The 16,874-nt window shown below is 39.8% G+C and overlaps 1 protein-coding gene across 5 annotated transcripts in view; it reads left to right on the top strand.

The window, feature by feature from the left end:
- The first annotated feature begins 210 nt into the window (after positions 1-210).
- RESF1 (retroelement silencing factor 1) overlaps positions 211-16,874 on the top strand; it is a 28,530-nt gene continuing 11,866 nt past the window's right edge. For 3 of the 5 annotated variants that reach the window (XR_005218298.1, XM_037845618.1, XM_037845621.1), the window contains exons 1-3: positions 211-299; positions 1,428-1,530; positions 14,666-14,714. The gene's annotated coding sequence lies outside the window, so the exon portion shown is untranslated. The remainder of the gene's footprint in view (positions 300-1,427; positions 1,531-14,665; positions 14,715-16,874) is intronic. The other 2 variants (XM_037845619.1, XM_037845620.1) reach the window with 2 other exon arrangements.

Below are 16,874 nucleotides of genomic sequence, written 5' to 3'. Positions count from 1 at the left end.
GCACAGCCCTAGAGACATTTTCCCCATCAGCTTCGTGAACGTGCATTGCAATCCCTGGCGCTGTCTGCGGCTCCGCACCTCACGGCGGCGCTACACCTCACCGCGGCGGCACTAGGACTGCGGCGGCGCAGACCTCTCAGCTGCCGCCATCGAGCCCGGGGCGGGGCCAGCTGTTCAAGGAGTCGGGGCCTCGCGCCTCGGCCCGCCCCTGGAGGCGGATCCGTGTCGACTTAAACTCTGGGGCCCGGGAGGCGGGCTGCGTCCTGCTCGCTTGCCGGGTTTTGGATCTATGGTGGTCGGTAAGTGTGGGTACGGTTATCTGCGCCCCCTCGCTCGCCTTCTGGGGTTGGCGGTGGGGCGGAGGACGCGGGGACCCCGGCGTGCCTGCGGGGAAGGTCTGGGGGCGCGGCGGCCGGGCGCTTTTGTTCTGCGGCGAGGACGGTATTGCGGCTTGCGCGCGGGCGGGCGGCCGGGCGGCTCTGGGCCTCGGTCCAGCAGGCTCGCGCGTCCCCGCAGTCCGCTGCCCGAAGCCCGGTCCGCCCGCTGCGCTCGCAGCCCGCCGGGGACGCCGGGACTCTCCACCCGGAGGGCGGTGCCTCTCTGGCTGCTTTCCTTAAATTATCTTACTCTTTACCGTAGAGGTCGCGGGTGGCGAGCGCGAGTACGCATTTTGTTAAACTACGAGGCGCTTGGTTAGACGGGGGCATGTGAAGAGTTGCTTTGTATCGCTGGGGTGAAGGAAAAAAAAAATCTTTGGCTTTTACCATTTCCCGAGTGTTCCCCCCCCGCCCCCGCGCCTCCATTATGCTAAAACCTCCCGTAGCAGAGTTGCTCTACTCGCATCTCCAAGTGGCCCGCGAACGCTACTGTGCCGAAGATGCTTTCTGTTCCTCCGCAATAGTTAGTTGCTCCAGACATTTTTAAATGCACAAATGCATCCCGAGTTCAGGTGTTCTCGAGGGACGCGGATTCCCTGAAAAAATGTCCTTAGGGTCTTGAGTTTAGCGGCAAGCTTTCGGGGAATTGTTTCAGTGAAAACAATTTATTTGTAATACTTTCAGTGCCAACCTTCAAAAGAGAAAAGCAGGTGATATGTATGAGTTTGGGGTGCATTTTAATGGGCGGGCTGCCGAGCTTGTTTTTGTGGTTTGAGATTAACATGATTGTAAATCGTGTTAAGTACTTAATAATGAACCTGTGGGAACACCCATGAATTCTAACTTAAAAAGTGAGTGTTATTTTGAGGCCAGACCTAGTTTCTCTTTCTGATGGTTAGCGCACTTAACAAGACTTCAAACTCAGTATTCTTTAGGTGCAACCTTAAACGACACAGTTATCCAAATAACCTTTTACAGTTGCAGTCGTATACCAAATAAACAAATTAGCATGTGCTTTTCATTAATTATGAAATGTCTTGCTGTCTCTAGGATTAAACAAGCAAACAATGTATGTATGGAGGGGGACTGAGATTGACATGTTTGGAGGGAGATGGAAACATAAAATAATTGAATGGTAAAATCGTATTTAAAGGTAAGCGTGTCAACTTTGTGAAGCCTTTATTGATTTAACTAATGATTATTGACACTCTCCTGTGGAGTAATTTACCCTTTGTGGAAGAAAATTATGAATTCAGAATGAATCTGGCTTTGGTTAAAAATTAAAGGAAGTACAGGACACACAGTGGATTTGATAACAAAGCTTGAGAGGAAATAATATTGTTGACATGGTACTGAGAATTCAGTTGTCCATTGTAGCAAGATAAAGAAGAGGAGTTTATAGTGAGGTGACTATAGTTGAAGGGGGTGGGGTCTATTAAGATTATTCTCTGTGTGCTGTATTTCTTATTTCATTGTTTTTATTTATTGTATTATTTTATCTGGCACTTGGGGGTGGGCGGAACACAGCACACTCTGGGAGAATGGTTCATGCAGCCAAGGTGTTAGGATGATGGTCTCCTGGGCTTCCATTCTGTACCAACAAGCTGGTGTTAGGAACCCTTCTGTAATGATTAAGACCATGGCCCCTGCAGTCAAACTGCGGAGGTTCAGATTTTGGCTCTACCACTCACTGGCTATCAGGCCTAGGAAAAGTCTCTCAACTTCTCTCTACCCCAGTTTTCTCATCTGTAAAATGGAGATAACAGTGTGTCTACCTCAGTATCTTGTACACAATAGAATTTTGGATGTTTAGGGAATTGATCTTATTGTTTAAAAATGTATTTATGAAGTTGAATATCAATGATCTTGCTTTTTTTTTTACTTATATTAACCAGACACTCCCTCCACAACCACCCCTCCCCCCAGAAAAAAGGATTGGAGACATACTACAATATGAAAACATACGTGGAATGCATTCAGTTTGAGATAAAGAGAATGGATTGTGAGATGGAGATCAGTTTACCAACTCTGGTTTTAGAAATGCAAGTTGAAATTTACTTAGTAAGAAACCTTGTAAAGAAAGAAGTAATCTTGTGGATCTTGAAGAAATCTGAATGCTTTGTTGAGGTTCTCCTTATCGGGATAAGGAAGAGGCACCTATGCATTGCTTACATTCTTGTGATCTTAAGTGTACTTGTTAATGAAGGACAAAGTTGCAGGCTGACCTGTTGAGGTAAAAGTTTCAAGGGTGATTATAACTACATTTTCTGCTCATAGTTATAATGTTTAGGAAGATTTAATGAGATTATCCTGACATGTAACAAATTAGAAGGCTTCATTTGTAAATGAAGTCTTTAACTTGTAGTTAAGATTGCAAAATGCATTATTAAGAAATTGTATTGTCTGCTTAAGTTTTAAGAAACAGAATCTATAAGCAGATTATTTTTTTAAACCCCGAAAGGGAATACATTGGACTGCATAATTCAAAAGTTCAGCTTGCATGACCTTCAGGTTTGGCTGGATCCATGGTCTGAAGGAATGTTTTCGACACTTGAACATTGTGTCTTTGAGCTCTGCAGTTGTCTGTATTAGCTTCATTCTCAGGTGGAGCCCCCCCCCCCTTGGTAGCCCTACTGTATCCAGGTTCATGTCCATCCAGCTTCAAGTTGCATAGACCATGCTGCTTATCTGGTTGCTCTACCAAAAGTCCTATAATTAAATTTCATTGACTCAGATTGGGTCATGTGTGCATCTGTGTGCTCATCACTTGGGCCAGGAAGTGCTATGTGTTTGTTTTCTTTTTTTTTTAACTCCAGTTGCTGATATAATTCAACCACCATACAATTTACCCACTCTCAAGATACAATTCGGTGGTTTTTAGTATATTCACAGATTTGTGCAACCATCACCACAATCAATTTTAGAACATTTTCTTCACCCCCCCCCCAAAGAATCCATATTCATTTGCAGTCACTCCCCCTTCTCCCTTTGTCTTAGTTTGCCAGAGATGCTATGACACATACCACACATTGGGTTAAACAACAAGTGTATATTGACTCATAGTTTTGAAAGTGAGAAGTACAAAATCAAGATGTTGGTAAGGCTATGCTTTGTCCCAGGGTTGTTTGTGTTCTGGTCATGGCTGGCCATGATCCTTGGGGTTCCTTGGCTTTTATCTTTGCCTCTGTCGTGTGATCGTCTGTGGCTTTCTCTGACCACTACCTCCTAGTGTCCTTTTTTTTTTTTCAATTGTGGAAACATATATACAGCCTAAATCTTCCCATTCCAACCCCTCCCTAGCATTCCATTAGTGGGATTAATCACATTTAGAATGTTGCAATGCTGTCACCTTCCCACCTTCCATTACTAGAAATTTCCCTTCACCCCAAACAGAAACCCTACACTCATTTCTTAACTCCACATTGCCCCTTCTCCCACTTCTCGTAACCTATACTCTTCTTTTCGTCTCTATGGTCATATTCTCTGATACTTTCTTTGTGTTTACTGTGGGGCTTAAATATAACCTCTTAAATCTATAACAATCTGTTTTTTTTTGATACCAACTTAACTTCAATAGGACACGTAAACCATGTTCCTGTACTCCTCCATTCCCCCACCTTTATGTAGTTCTTGTCAAAAATTACATATTTTACATTGAGTCCAAAACCACTGATTTGTCATTACCGTTTAAGTGTTTTAGATCCTGTAGGAAGTAAATAGTGGAGTTGCAAATCCAAATGCAGTAATATTGGTATTTATATTTACCATGTGATCTTTACTGGAAATCTTTATTTCTTCATGTGGTTTCAGTCAATTGTTTAGTGTCCCGTCCTTTCAGCTTGCTCAGTTCCCTTTAGCCTTTCTCATAGGACTGATCTACTGGTGATGAAGTCCCTCAGCTTTTGATTATCTGGGAATGTTTTCATCTCCCCCTCATTTTTACCCCCCAGTTGTTTGTGAATTTTCTAAGTCTCTGATGGTTCTTGACTTTATTTGTATTCCGTTGTGGTCAGGGAATGTGCTTTGAATAAATTCAATTTTTTTTTTAATTTATTGAGGCTTGTTTTATGTCCCAGCCTATGGTCTGTTCTGGAGAAAGATCCGTGATCACTAGAGAAGAATGTGTGTCCTGGTGATTTGGGGTGTAACGTTCTATATATGTCTGTTAAATTTTTCTCTCTCTCCTTTCTTTGTTTCTCTGTCGGTAGGGCTCCCTTTAGTTTGTCTGTGAAAAATTTAAGCTCTCCCTCAAATTTGAAGGAGAGTTTTTCTGGATAAAGTATTCTTGGTTGGAAATTGTTCTCTCTCAGAATTTTAAATATGTCATGCCACTGCCTTCTCGCCTCCATGGTGGCCACTGAGTAGTCACAACTTAGTCTTAGGTTGTTTCCTTTGTATGTGGTGAATTGCTTTTCTCTTGCTGCTTTCAGAACTTGCTCCTTCTCTTCAGTATTTGAGAGTCTGATCAGAATATGTCTCGGAGTGGGTTTATTTGGATTTATTCTGTTTGGAGTTCGCTGGGCATTTATGCTTTGTGTATTTATATTGTGTAGAAGGTTTGGGAAGTTTTCCCCAACAATTTCTTTGAATACTCTTTCTAGACCTTTACCCTTCTCTTCCCCTTCTGGGACACCAATGAGTCTTAAATTTGGACGTTTTATTTTATCTATCGTATCCCTGAGGTCCATTTCAATTTTTTCAATTTTTTTCCCCATTCTTTCTTTTGTTCTTTCATTTTCCATTCTGTGGTCCTCGAGGACACTGAGTCTTTGTTCAGCTTCCTCTAATCTTGTATTATGAGTATGCAGAGTCTTTTGAATTTGGTCAACAGTTTCTTTTATTTCCATAAGATCTTCTATTTTTTTATTTACTCTTGCAGTTTCTTCCTTATGCTCTTCTGGGGTCTTCTTTATGTCGTTTATATCCTATGCCATGCTCTTCTTCATGTCCTTTATATCCTGTGCCATGCTCTGGTTGTTTGTCTGTAGTTCTTTGATTAATTGTGCCAAGTACTGTGTGTCTTCTGATCTTTTGATTTGGGTGTTGGGTTTGGGTTCTCCATATCATCTGGTTTTATCATATGCTTTAAGATTTTCTGTTGTTTTTGGCCTCTTGGCATTTGCTTTACTTATAGGGGTCTTTCAGGATATAAAGAATACCAGTCTCTAGTTTGTCAGATCTACAGCCTGGTGGTGTACACTTTCTCTAACTAACCAGCGATGGCATCCGTGAGTCACCTATTCCCCTCAAGTCAGTTCTCCCCCCAACTTTGTCTTTGTGGTGTGTGGGGATCTGATTCTTGTGGGGTTCAGCTGGTGCACTAAGTTTTGGGGTGTTGTTGGTGCTGTCCGCCCTGAATGTGGGGCGTGTGTCTGGGTAGTTAGGGAGGCAGGGCAGTTTTAATAATCAAAACTCCCAGGTGTTCCCGGAGATTTAAGGCTGTTGCAAGAGCCTAAGCCGTCATTTGAGTCTTGCCACAGATTGTCTCTGTCACTGACCCACAAGTCCTTGGTATTGGCGTAGGGTCCCTGGGATTTCCGAGTGGGTCCCCCTTCCCAGCCGTGCTCTTCCAGGACATCCACTGAGGGAAGGTTATGTCACGTCACAAGTGCTCACCGGCTTCCAGGGAAGCCCTGGGCTGCCGGGCTGTGCAGGGGCATTCCCAGCCTACTTTAAAGATGGTTGAATGGGGGATGTTACTTTCCCCCTTTTCGCAAAGCTCCGACTTCCCAGCTCTGGGGCAATTAGCTGTGGGTGCACTAAAGTCTGCTGACCATGGCCGATATTGTGGTGTGTGTGCGGTGCTGCGGGAATCACTCCCTGTCACACTGGGACCGTTGGACTGGCTCTGGGCTAGAGCTCTGGCCTGGGCAGGAGCGTCTCCAGCCCGCTGGGAAGATGGGTGCAAGGGGCGCAGTTTCTTTCTCTTTTTGGCTCCCCTCTGTCCCCCTGGCCCCGGGTCAATCGGCAGTGGGCTATCCTCCACGCCAGACACTGAGACTTGGCCCAGCCCGCTCCTGCCGTGCTTCACTAAGCGGCTCTCACTGTCGTAACCACAGCGGCTCCCGTTTTTTTTTTTTTTTTTTTTTTTAAAAGAACTAGTCCATCTCAACACCAACCCATTGTTTCCCCACACTGCAGCAGGGCCGCGGGACTTTCTGTTGGCTCTCTTACTTGTTTCAGAATGCGCATTCCTGGTTTCACCAAATGCGTGGTCCCTGTTGATTTAGCAGACCTTGTCTGGCTGGTGCATAGCTGAAACTGGTGTTCTGGGTCACTTTCTGGCTTTTATCTAGTATTTTTCATGGAGGTGTTTTTTTGCCCTGTCTCACCTAGCCACGATCTTAGGTTCGACTCTAATGTCCTTTCTTTATAAGGCCTTCAGTAATTCAGATTAAGACCCACCCTGATTCAGTTTTGCCACACCTAAATAGGATCTTTAAAGATCCTATTCACAAATGAGTCCGCACACTGACTCACCTTAACATTTTCAAAGATACTCTTTACAGGAATACAAATTAAGGCTTGAACTTGTCTTTTGTGAGACATATCCTTCCCTAGGCAACCACTAATCTACTTTCTGTCTGTATAGATTTGCCTATTCTGGACATTTTATATAACGTATGGTCTTTTTGCAATTGTTTTCTTTAACTTAGCACAATATTTTCAAGATTAATTCATGTTGAAGAATGTATGTACCTCATTTTTATTGCAAAGTAATATTCTGTCATATGGATAGAAGACATTTTGTTTAGCCATTCATCAGGTAATGGACATTTGAGTTGTTTACACTTTTTGGCTATTATGAATAACGCTTCTGTGGTCATGTACAAGTTTTTATGTGGACAGTTTCAGTTCTCTAGGGTATATACCCAGAATGGAATGGCTGGGTCATATGGTAACTATTTAACTTTTGGAGGAACTGCTAAATGATTATCCAAAGCATTTGCATCATTTTACGTTCTCAGCAGCAATGTAAGAGAGTTCTGCTTTGTGCATATTCTTGCCAACTCTTGTCTCTTTTTTATTATAGCCATTTTAGGGAATGTGAAGTAGTATTGCATTGTGGTTTTTGAGTTTCCTTAATGACTAATGATGTCGATTATCTTTTCATGTGCTTACTGACTCTCGATATATCTTTGGGAAAATGTCTCTTCAAATGTTTTGCTCGTTTTAAATTGAGTTGTTTTTTTTTGTTGAGTTGTAAGTCTTCATGTATTTTGGATACTAGTTCCTTACCAGATATATCATTTGCAAATATTTTCTCGCATTCTTTCTTTTCATTTTCTTGATGATATTATATGCCGCTCAAAAGGTTTTAATATCGATGAAGGCCAAGTAATCTGTTTTGTTTTGTCACTTGTGCTTTTGATGTACTCAAGAAAACATTGCCTAATTGAATGAAGGTCTAAAAGATTTACACTGATGGCTTTCTTTTAAAATACATCTGAGCCCTTACATTCAGGTCTCTGATCCAGTTTGAGTTAATTTGTGTATATGGTATGAGGAAGGGGTCCAACATCATTTGTTTGCATTTGGATACCCAGTTGTCCCAACATTGATTGTACATAAATGTCACAGTTTATTTATGGATCCTTAACTCTGTTCCATTGATCTGTATGTTTATTCTTCAGTTAGTGTATTCTGATTACTGTGGCTTTGTAGTAATTTTCTTTTTTAATTTTAAACTTTTTATTTTGAAATGCTTTCAAACTTACAGGACAGTTACAAAAATAATACAAACTCCAAACTGAGAACTCCGGCATACCCCTGTTGCCCCAGATACCCAATAAACCAATTTTAACATTTTGTCACTTTTGCCATATCATTGTATCAGTCCATCAATTTATCAGTCTATCTATCTGTCCATCTGTCTGTTCATCAATCTATTTGCTAAACATTTGAGTATAAGTTGTATGAATCATACTCCTTGAACATTTAAAATACTGCCATGGACATTTCCTAAGAACAGGGGTATTCCCTTATGTATCCACCTTAAGCGCAGCTATCCAGTTTAAGAAATATAAATAGATATAAAGCTTACAGTCTGTTCCAGTTTTTTCATATGTCCCAGCAATTTCCTTTTGAGCCTTTTCTCCCCACCTTGTTAGATCCTGTGCAGGATCATATATGCTTTAATTGTAATTGTCTCTTGACCTTTTTTCTTTTCTTTTCTTTCTTTTAATTTTGAGAACATAATACGACATAAACTTTCCCATCTCATCCATGCCCAAGCATACCACTCAGTGGGATTAATAACATTTACCATGTTCCGGTACCCTTACCACCTTCCATTACTAAAACTTGATCTGGCTTCATCTAGTGAGATAGACCAGGAATTAGGGTGGGTTGACTCAGGTTTCTTTATTAATAACATGAATAGCATTAATAAACATTAAGGGCCTATTAGCTGAATTACAAGACTTCTAAGTTACAAAATAAGACGAGAGGACAAGTACAGGGTTGTGAGATTATTGTGATGTTAAGTTACAGTAAAGCAAGCATCAAGGCATCTGGGTTACAGTTCAGTGGGTTATAATAGTTACAAGTATTTGCTTTCAGCTACATTAAAATACATACGGCCAGTAAGTAGTTGGGTCCTAGTTAAATGAGTCACAACTATAGTTATATGCTCAGTTACAATTCCCCCTTTTGTTTGTCTATTCCTCAGTCTTGAGGAACTTGGGTGACGACCGCACTGGCTTCTTCATGCTGAAAAGGGCTATTGGTCCTAAGAGCCAGGGAATGGAACTTCTTAAACTGCAGTTGCCCATATTCTCTGACTTCAGATTTTAGCTGGAGTACTGTTTTTTTTCTGCCAGTCTGTATTGGCAAGTCTGGGATAGGAGGCAAAGACAGTAAAACACAGATGTCCATTAAAGTTTTGAATATCAGTAATACCACCCAAGCAAGAATAAAGGCTATATATGGAATTTCACATCTGTTAGCATTTATCTGTCCTTTTGAAGATATATCTTAAGTCTTTGAGGGGTTCACACTATCCGATCGCCAGAGTTTTGCTGGATTCTTCTCTTCCTTCAGTATACCTGGCAATTTCATTCCTGGTTCTAGTCCTGTGAAGAGGTCTAGGAAAGAGAGACTGGTTAGGGGGTGCTATCTTTATTCTGTTATGGTGTATTCACAGTTTCACAGTTTTACTCCTATTAGTTTGACAGAGGAGTACATATTAATTGAATTTCATAGGGACCATCCCACTTCGCTTCTAATTGATGTCAGATGCTGATATTTCAGTTTCTTTAGCAGGACCCAGTCCCCAGGTTTAAAGTGATGCCAAGGGGTATCTGTAGGAAAGGAGAGCCGACCTGAGGCATACTGGTGAACTGAATCTAATATGGCTCCCAATGATTGAATATACTTTATAGTTCCTAGTTCTTGGACTGGGTTAGTCCCGGAATACATACCTCCTTGCTTTAGAAACGGTCTCCCATATGCCATTTCAAAGGGGCTTCAAAGGAGCCTGCTTCTGGGTGCTGCTCTTACCCACATTAAGGCCATTACGAGTACTGTCCCATGAGAGATTAGTTTCTAGACAGAATTTGGCTGTTTTCTTCAAGATATGGTTCATTTTCTCTGTTTTTCCTGTACATTTAAGTGTGTGCTTAAAGCTCCTTGGCAGCTCCTGTGAAATTTTTGCCATAAAAGCACCATCATTATCACTTTGTGTTGAGAACGGGATTTCAAACAATGGAATTATCTCTTGCAGAAGTGCTTTGGCCACTTCTGAAGCTTATTCTGTTCTGCAGGGAAAGGCTTCCACCCATAAAGTTCCACTTTGTGAACTTATCTACAAAAACAGGGAGATTTTTATGATTTCCACAAGCTGTAGGTAGAACAGTAAAGTCTACTTGCCATTCTTCACCTGGAGTTGTGCCTCTTGCTTGAACTGCCTTGATAGGGGAAGGAGGTCCAGTCTTTGATTGTTCTTGGAACAAGTTTAAACAACTTTGAGTTACTTTCTGGATGGGCCTTTGCATTTTAGGTCCTATAATATAGTTTTTCAGCCACTGATACATGGCATCGCTTCCATAATGGGTTCTTTGGTGTAAGTAAGAACTTTTTTCATTTAATATTCAGGAATAAGAGTTATTCCATCTTTATTATAAATCCATCCTTCCTTGGTTTCTTGGTATGGAGAGTTAGATTGATAATCAGCATCTGTCTCTTCTAAAGTGAAGCCCTGTTCATTTGCTCTCAGCAAATCCTAAGTTGAGTACTGGAGGGAAAATTCTTTAGTTTCACGTCTGGTATTAGAAGTAGTATCAGTGATGATACTGGGTCTTTTGACCTCGTTGCTGTATTTACTTCTAAATCTGTTATCTGATTACCTTTGATAGAATCCGATTTTCCTTTCTGATGACTGTAACAATGTATTATGGCAGCTTCTTTAGGAAACATTATTGCTTCTAACAAGCCTAAAATTATGTTCACATGTTTGATACCCTTTTTGCCATATGTTGAGTCCTCTTTCCAAACGGCTCCATGAGCATGGACTATATTAAAAGCATATTTGGAGTCTGTGTATATGTATACTCTTTGTCCTTTTCCTAAAGGTAAAGCTCGGTGAGTGCATTGAGTTCTGCCTGTTGTACAAAGTACCCAGTGAGAGGGCTCTGCTTTCCAGCATTGTTTGGAAGGTTACTCCTGCATACCTGGCTTTTTGACGTCATTGCTTCATGAAATGGCTTCTGTCAGTGTATATCTCCACATCTGGATGTTGTAAAGGTTGATAGACTAAATCTGGATGGCTAGAATAAACTACATCAGTTATTTGTGTACAGTTGTGTATAGGTTCTTCCTCTCTACTTGGGGGTAAAGTAGCTGGATTCAGACTGGAAGAGGCTTTTATGGTGATGTTTGGGTTGTCTAACAGAATAACTTGGTATTTACCTAATTGTCCAGCAGTGAGCCAGTATCTGCCTTTCTGTTCTAATAATGGCAGTACACAGTGTATTGCATATACAGTGGTTGGTTGTCCTAAAGTGAATTTTTTTGGCCTCTGAGAATATCATAAGTAGCCGCTACAGCTCTCAGGCAAACTGGCCATCCTTGTATAGTATTGTCTGTTTGGAAAAGTAAGCTTTGGGACTCCAGATGTTTTCTAATTTTTGGGTAAGTACACCCAGTCCAATTCTTTGCCTTTCGTGAACAAAAAAGATCAAAATGTTTTCTTTGGTCTGAGGCTGTTAAAAGCTTTTTATTTTCTAAAAGGCATTTTTTACATTCTTTGGTCCAGTCTAAAGGTTCCTGTTCATATCCTTTTAAAGCTTCATGTAATGGTTTTACTGTGAGTCCAAAATTAGGGATCCGAATTTTGCAAAAACCTGCCATTCCTAAGAATCCCCAAAGCTGCCTTCTTGTAAGTGATTCTGATGCCTGGGCCAGGACTTCCCTCCTATGTGGTAATTGGTTTCTCTGTCCTTTGGATAATTCAGAGTCCAAACATTTTACTGATAGTTTTGAAATTTGGGCCTTTTTCTTTGAAACTTTATAGCCTCAGTCTGCTAGGAAATTCAGAGTTCGAATTATATTTTTATCTGATGATTCTTTAGTATAACTTGCAAATAGGATGTCATCTACATTTTGTAATAATACTCCTTGGAAATGTCATTCTCTCAAACCTCAAGCTAAGTCCTTTCTAAATATTTTGAGAACATTCTTAAATCCCTATGGAAGAAGAGTGCAACAATATTGTTGTTTTATATTAGTAATGGGGTCTTCCCATTCAAGAGCAAAAAGTTCTTGAGATTCCGGGTCAAGAGGTATACAGTAAGAAGCATCTTTCAAATCTGGACTGTGAGCCAGCAGAAATCTCCAGGTAGTATAGTGAATAGAGGATATGGATTTGGGACTACAGGATGGCTATCTTCTGCAATCTGGTTGATAGCTCAGAGATCTTGTACAAACTGGTATTCATTTAGAGTGCCTGGCTTCCGTGCTGTCAATATTGGGGTATTATAGGAGATTGACAAGGCCATATAAATTGATATTTTAGCAATGTTTTTGTCAGTGGAGCAGTTCCTTCTCTGGATTCTAGTTTGAGTTGGTACTGTTTTACATATTGATATTATTTTTATAAAGTTCATTCTGTTCATTTGTGTACGTGTGTGTCACGGCCAGAGGGGGCTTTACCAGTCAAAAGACCAAAGAGAATGCCTAGCATTTGCTGAAACATGAGCTTTATTTGGGGCTTACTCATAGGGAGGCAGAATTCAAATGGCTTTTCTCTTGCCGGGCAGGTACCGCTTTCGCAGGGAAAATCGACCCCGCGCTTCAGAGGGCAGCAAGCCATTTTATAAGGGTTTTAGACAAAGGCATTCCTAAGGGCGGGGGGAGCATAGATGCAGGAACAGGTCACTCTGACCTGAGGGGTGATGTAGAAGGACTAGAATAACACTTGAACAATTATGTTTTGCTCTTTTTGTGAGACTAAGAGCTACTCTCACTTCCTGCCTGCTTCCCATAAAGTTACATTTTAAGATCAGTTTACCCTTTTTCTCTTTACTGGCTTACAAAGACAATAGGTTAAACATTTAGCTGCCTAGCTCTCGCAGACTGCTGTGCACCAAAGATCTGCAGGCCTGTTTTGCTCAGGCCACAGGTTGCCACAGCGTGCTTGTGCTCGTGTGTACAATAGATAGTAATACTGATTATTCTCAAAGGTGTTAAGATTTTTTGCTTTATAAAATTCTTTAATATCGTAAGACTGATTTCTATGTAAAGGAAGTTGCCGGGTTGACAGTTTTTCATTTAAGCCACATTCCTTGTATCATTTGGATATAGAATATTTAAAATGAAAAAATATTTTTCACAAAATTTTTCTTAACTTTGGTTAAAATCTTTATGAAATCTTCATGTGATAATCCACATCCACAGTATTATACTTTGAATTTCACTTTTTTTTCCTGCTTCACAAATTTTGCATTTCACAACTTGCCATTTATGACTTTGTATTCATTAGTTAGTGACTTGCTTTATTCCCAGTATTCTCACAGGAAGCAATAATAGTATTAATAGATGACATTTAAATCTCATCTGGACATGTAAAGATAAGTCTACGACATAAAATTTCTTAAAAATTGTAAAATAAAATTCAGTCTTAGATTTTACTCTCTTTCCTTCAACTTTTTGCCAGAAACAATTCAATCATCACAGTACCCACGTAGAAAGAGTTTTTAATAATATTTTCAAGATGACAAACAGGAAGCCTCCATGGATTCTACCAGTAGAGTATGTATATGTGAATTTATGACTCATTAAGTCCCCCTGTTTTGGCTGTAGCTTCTTATCAACATCAGTACACAACGGTTACTTGCTTCCCAGTGAGGACCGCCACATTCTATCAGTATCCACATATTAGAATTGCCTATTTTGTGTTTCTGTAAAACCTGCAGCCAGATGAGTGGTGTTTGTAGAACCAAACTGTGCTATCTGTATCAAGGGTAAAAGTTTAGGATTTGCTAATTTACTTGTAGCCAGTCATGACAAAGATGTTCCTGGGGAAATTTCCCTGAACCATGGAATAAGAATCCAGTGCTTTGCTGACATGGTGGCACCTACTCCCCATACAGAGGTGCTGATCCGTTTACTCTTCTACAACTTGACAGCAGTCCTTGGACTGTAGGATCTAATAATCCATAGTACCTGCCCAGGGAGCTGCCAGATAGAGAGAGTGTGAGCATTATACCTGTAGGTAACAAGTAGCTTCATGTATTTTGTTTTTAATCTCTCAATTTTAAAGAACAAAGGGACCAGAATAAGAGGTGATTCAAGCAGCATATGTAGATTCCCCTTTGAAGGAGCATGGAAGAATCAGACTAAGACTGTGGGAGTAGAGAGGTGAAAAATGTGGGGCCTAGGCAGGTGGTTTTATTTTTTTAATACTGGCCATCCTGGAGTCTGTGTGTGTGTGTGTATGATCTAATCTAGTAGGGACAGTATATGGAGGGAGTTGCTATATGGTGTGTTGTGGAAACACAGGCTCAGGCACAACAGAAACCTTTAGCAGATATTCTAAAAGATCAGGGAAAGAGATCCTGTTGTGGCCAGTCTCCCGGGATGGAGGGGGGCACAACTGCTCAGGTCTGGGTCAATGGATGGCAGCTGGGGATCAGGGAGGAGAGGAAGTCTTTGGAGAATGGGAAAAAAATATTACTTAAATGAAATAGAATTGCTAGGTAGCGTTTAGTGTGATATATTTGTTTGTGTTCGTGAAGTAAAATCAGTCTACCAGTTTTTTGTTTTGTTTTGTTTTTTTTTTCTGTCTCCAGGACACTTTCAGCTGCTCCTGTGCAGAGAAGCTACACAGGACTTTTGTCGGTTAGTGCTGCTGGGGCGGGGGCGGGGGTGGGGGAAGGGTTGTGCAAAGATTTTGGAACAAGAGTTAATTTTTCCAGGGGGAATTTAATAATGATGGACCATGGAAACTATCTATGGTAATCTATAGTTCAATGCATTCCAAAAAAATCTCTTAGTTCTCTAAGAATATATTGTTCCCATATCTTTAAAGCCTGCCATTGTACTCCTACTAGTCAGTCTAAAGAAAGCTTTTGACCCCCATTGCATTTTCTCCCTCCCTCCAATTTAGGTAGTTCAGGGATGGCTTTTTGAGCTTCAGTTTTTTTTTCTGTGCCAGCAAAGGAGAGGGAGAGAGAAAAATAAGAAATAACTCAAACAGCACATAAAGATTCTTTCTATTCCTACCCATGGGTCCCCACTCCCAAGTTCACTTTAGAGTTATGGAGAGTTTAGGCATCATTAAGTCTCAGTAGCATTGCTGCCTGATATATTGTTTATCATTCTACCTGATCAGTCGTCTTATTAAGGAGCTTTCCTGGGAGAAGGTATATGAGGAATATAAAAATCCTTTACTTGAGGATCTTCTATTTAATCTAAAAAAGTATATGCCTTCAACCTTATTTTTCTTCTGTCAGTAAGTACACTATGATCCATTCTGCCCCTTACTTTGTAATCTAGACCAAACTGCTGTAGTGTGTGGAACACAATCCTAACATGAGTAAGAGTGGTCACATAAGTGTTAGCAGAATTTTTTTTAATAAAAATTTTATTAAAGCAAAATGTACTAAGTACACAAATGTGTTGTCTTTTGGCATCATTTATCAAAAAGGTCATCTTTTCTTATGAGAGTTTGTTTCAGAAATGTTTTGTTCTGTTGGTGTGTTTGTCATTCTGCCAGTGCCAAAGTCTTGATATCTAGTTATTCTCCATCATTTTGCTATTGTTATTCAAGTTGTCTTTGCCATTCTTGCCTTTTTTGCATTTCCATGTAAATTTCAGAATCAGGATGTTAATTTCTACAAAAAAAATCTGCTAGGATTTTTGTTGGGGTTGTGTTAAAACTGTAGATAAATTTTGAGATAATTGACATCTTTAATATTGTCTTTAAATAGTTGAATATGATGTATACTTTCAGTTTAATTAGGAGTCTTGCACATCTTTCATTAGATTTCCTAAGTATTTGATTTTTTTATGGTATTGAAAACATTATTTCCTGAATTATTGCTGGTATTTTTTCTATATTGATCTTGTTTTCAGGGATTTTAATAAATTTACTTATAATAGGTCTAAAAGATCTTTAGATTCTTTTTGGATTTTCTTCTAAAAACACCGTTTTATGTTTTCCTTTTCAATTCTTATACTTTTAGCCCTTTTCTTATTTTACTAGGTAGGATCTCCTGTGCAATTCAGGATAGAAGGGTCAATCATAGCATCCTTGTCTTGTTACTCCAAATTTTTATAGACATTCTTTATCAAAATTAAGGAAGTTTTTATTCTTAGTTTGATATAAGCTGGTTTTCAAATGATTGGATGTTGGATTTTATCAGATGTTCCTATTGGGCATCTATTGAGATGATCATCTGATGTTTCTTTAGTTTGTTCCTGTAAATTACTTCGATTAATTTTCAGATGACAAACCTTTTTTTTTCCTGAAATAAACCCAATTTGGTCATGTGATGTATTATCCTTTTCATATATCACTTGATTTGTTTAGGATTTTTGCATGTATGTTCCTGAGAGACATTGGCTTGTGATTTTCCTTCTCAATTTTTGGTAACAAAAGTGTGGCAGCCTCTTAATAATTGACTTGTGAAATGTCCCTCTTTTATCCTTTATAAGAGGCTACATAATACTGGATTATTTCTTCCTTAAATAATTGGTAGAATTCTCCAGTCAAGTCCTGGCCTGGAGTTTTCTTTGTGAAAAGGGTTTTTAAATGCAGATTTATTTTCTTGTGTCATTCCTGGTTAGTTGTATTTTTTAAGGAAGTTGTTCATTTCAAGTGCATTGATGTGAAGATACTCAATACTTAACAATTTTAATGTCTGTGATAGCTTCTTTTCCTCATACTATTTTTTTTTTTCATGATCAGTATTGTCAGAGGCTTATGGATTTTTATTACAACTTTTAAAGAACGATCTTGTGTTTTTTGGATCTCTATTTTTATGTTTGCTTATTTTT

This window comes from Choloepus didactylus, chromosome 8 (assembly GCF_015220235.1).
Source record: "Choloepus didactylus isolate mChoDid1 chromosome 8, mChoDid1.pri, whole genome shotgun sequence".
Classification (NCBI taxonomy): Eukaryota; Metazoa; Chordata; class Mammalia; order Pilosa; family Megalonychidae; genus Choloepus; species Choloepus didactylus.
This window is presented reverse-complemented; position numbering and strand designations above follow the sequence as displayed.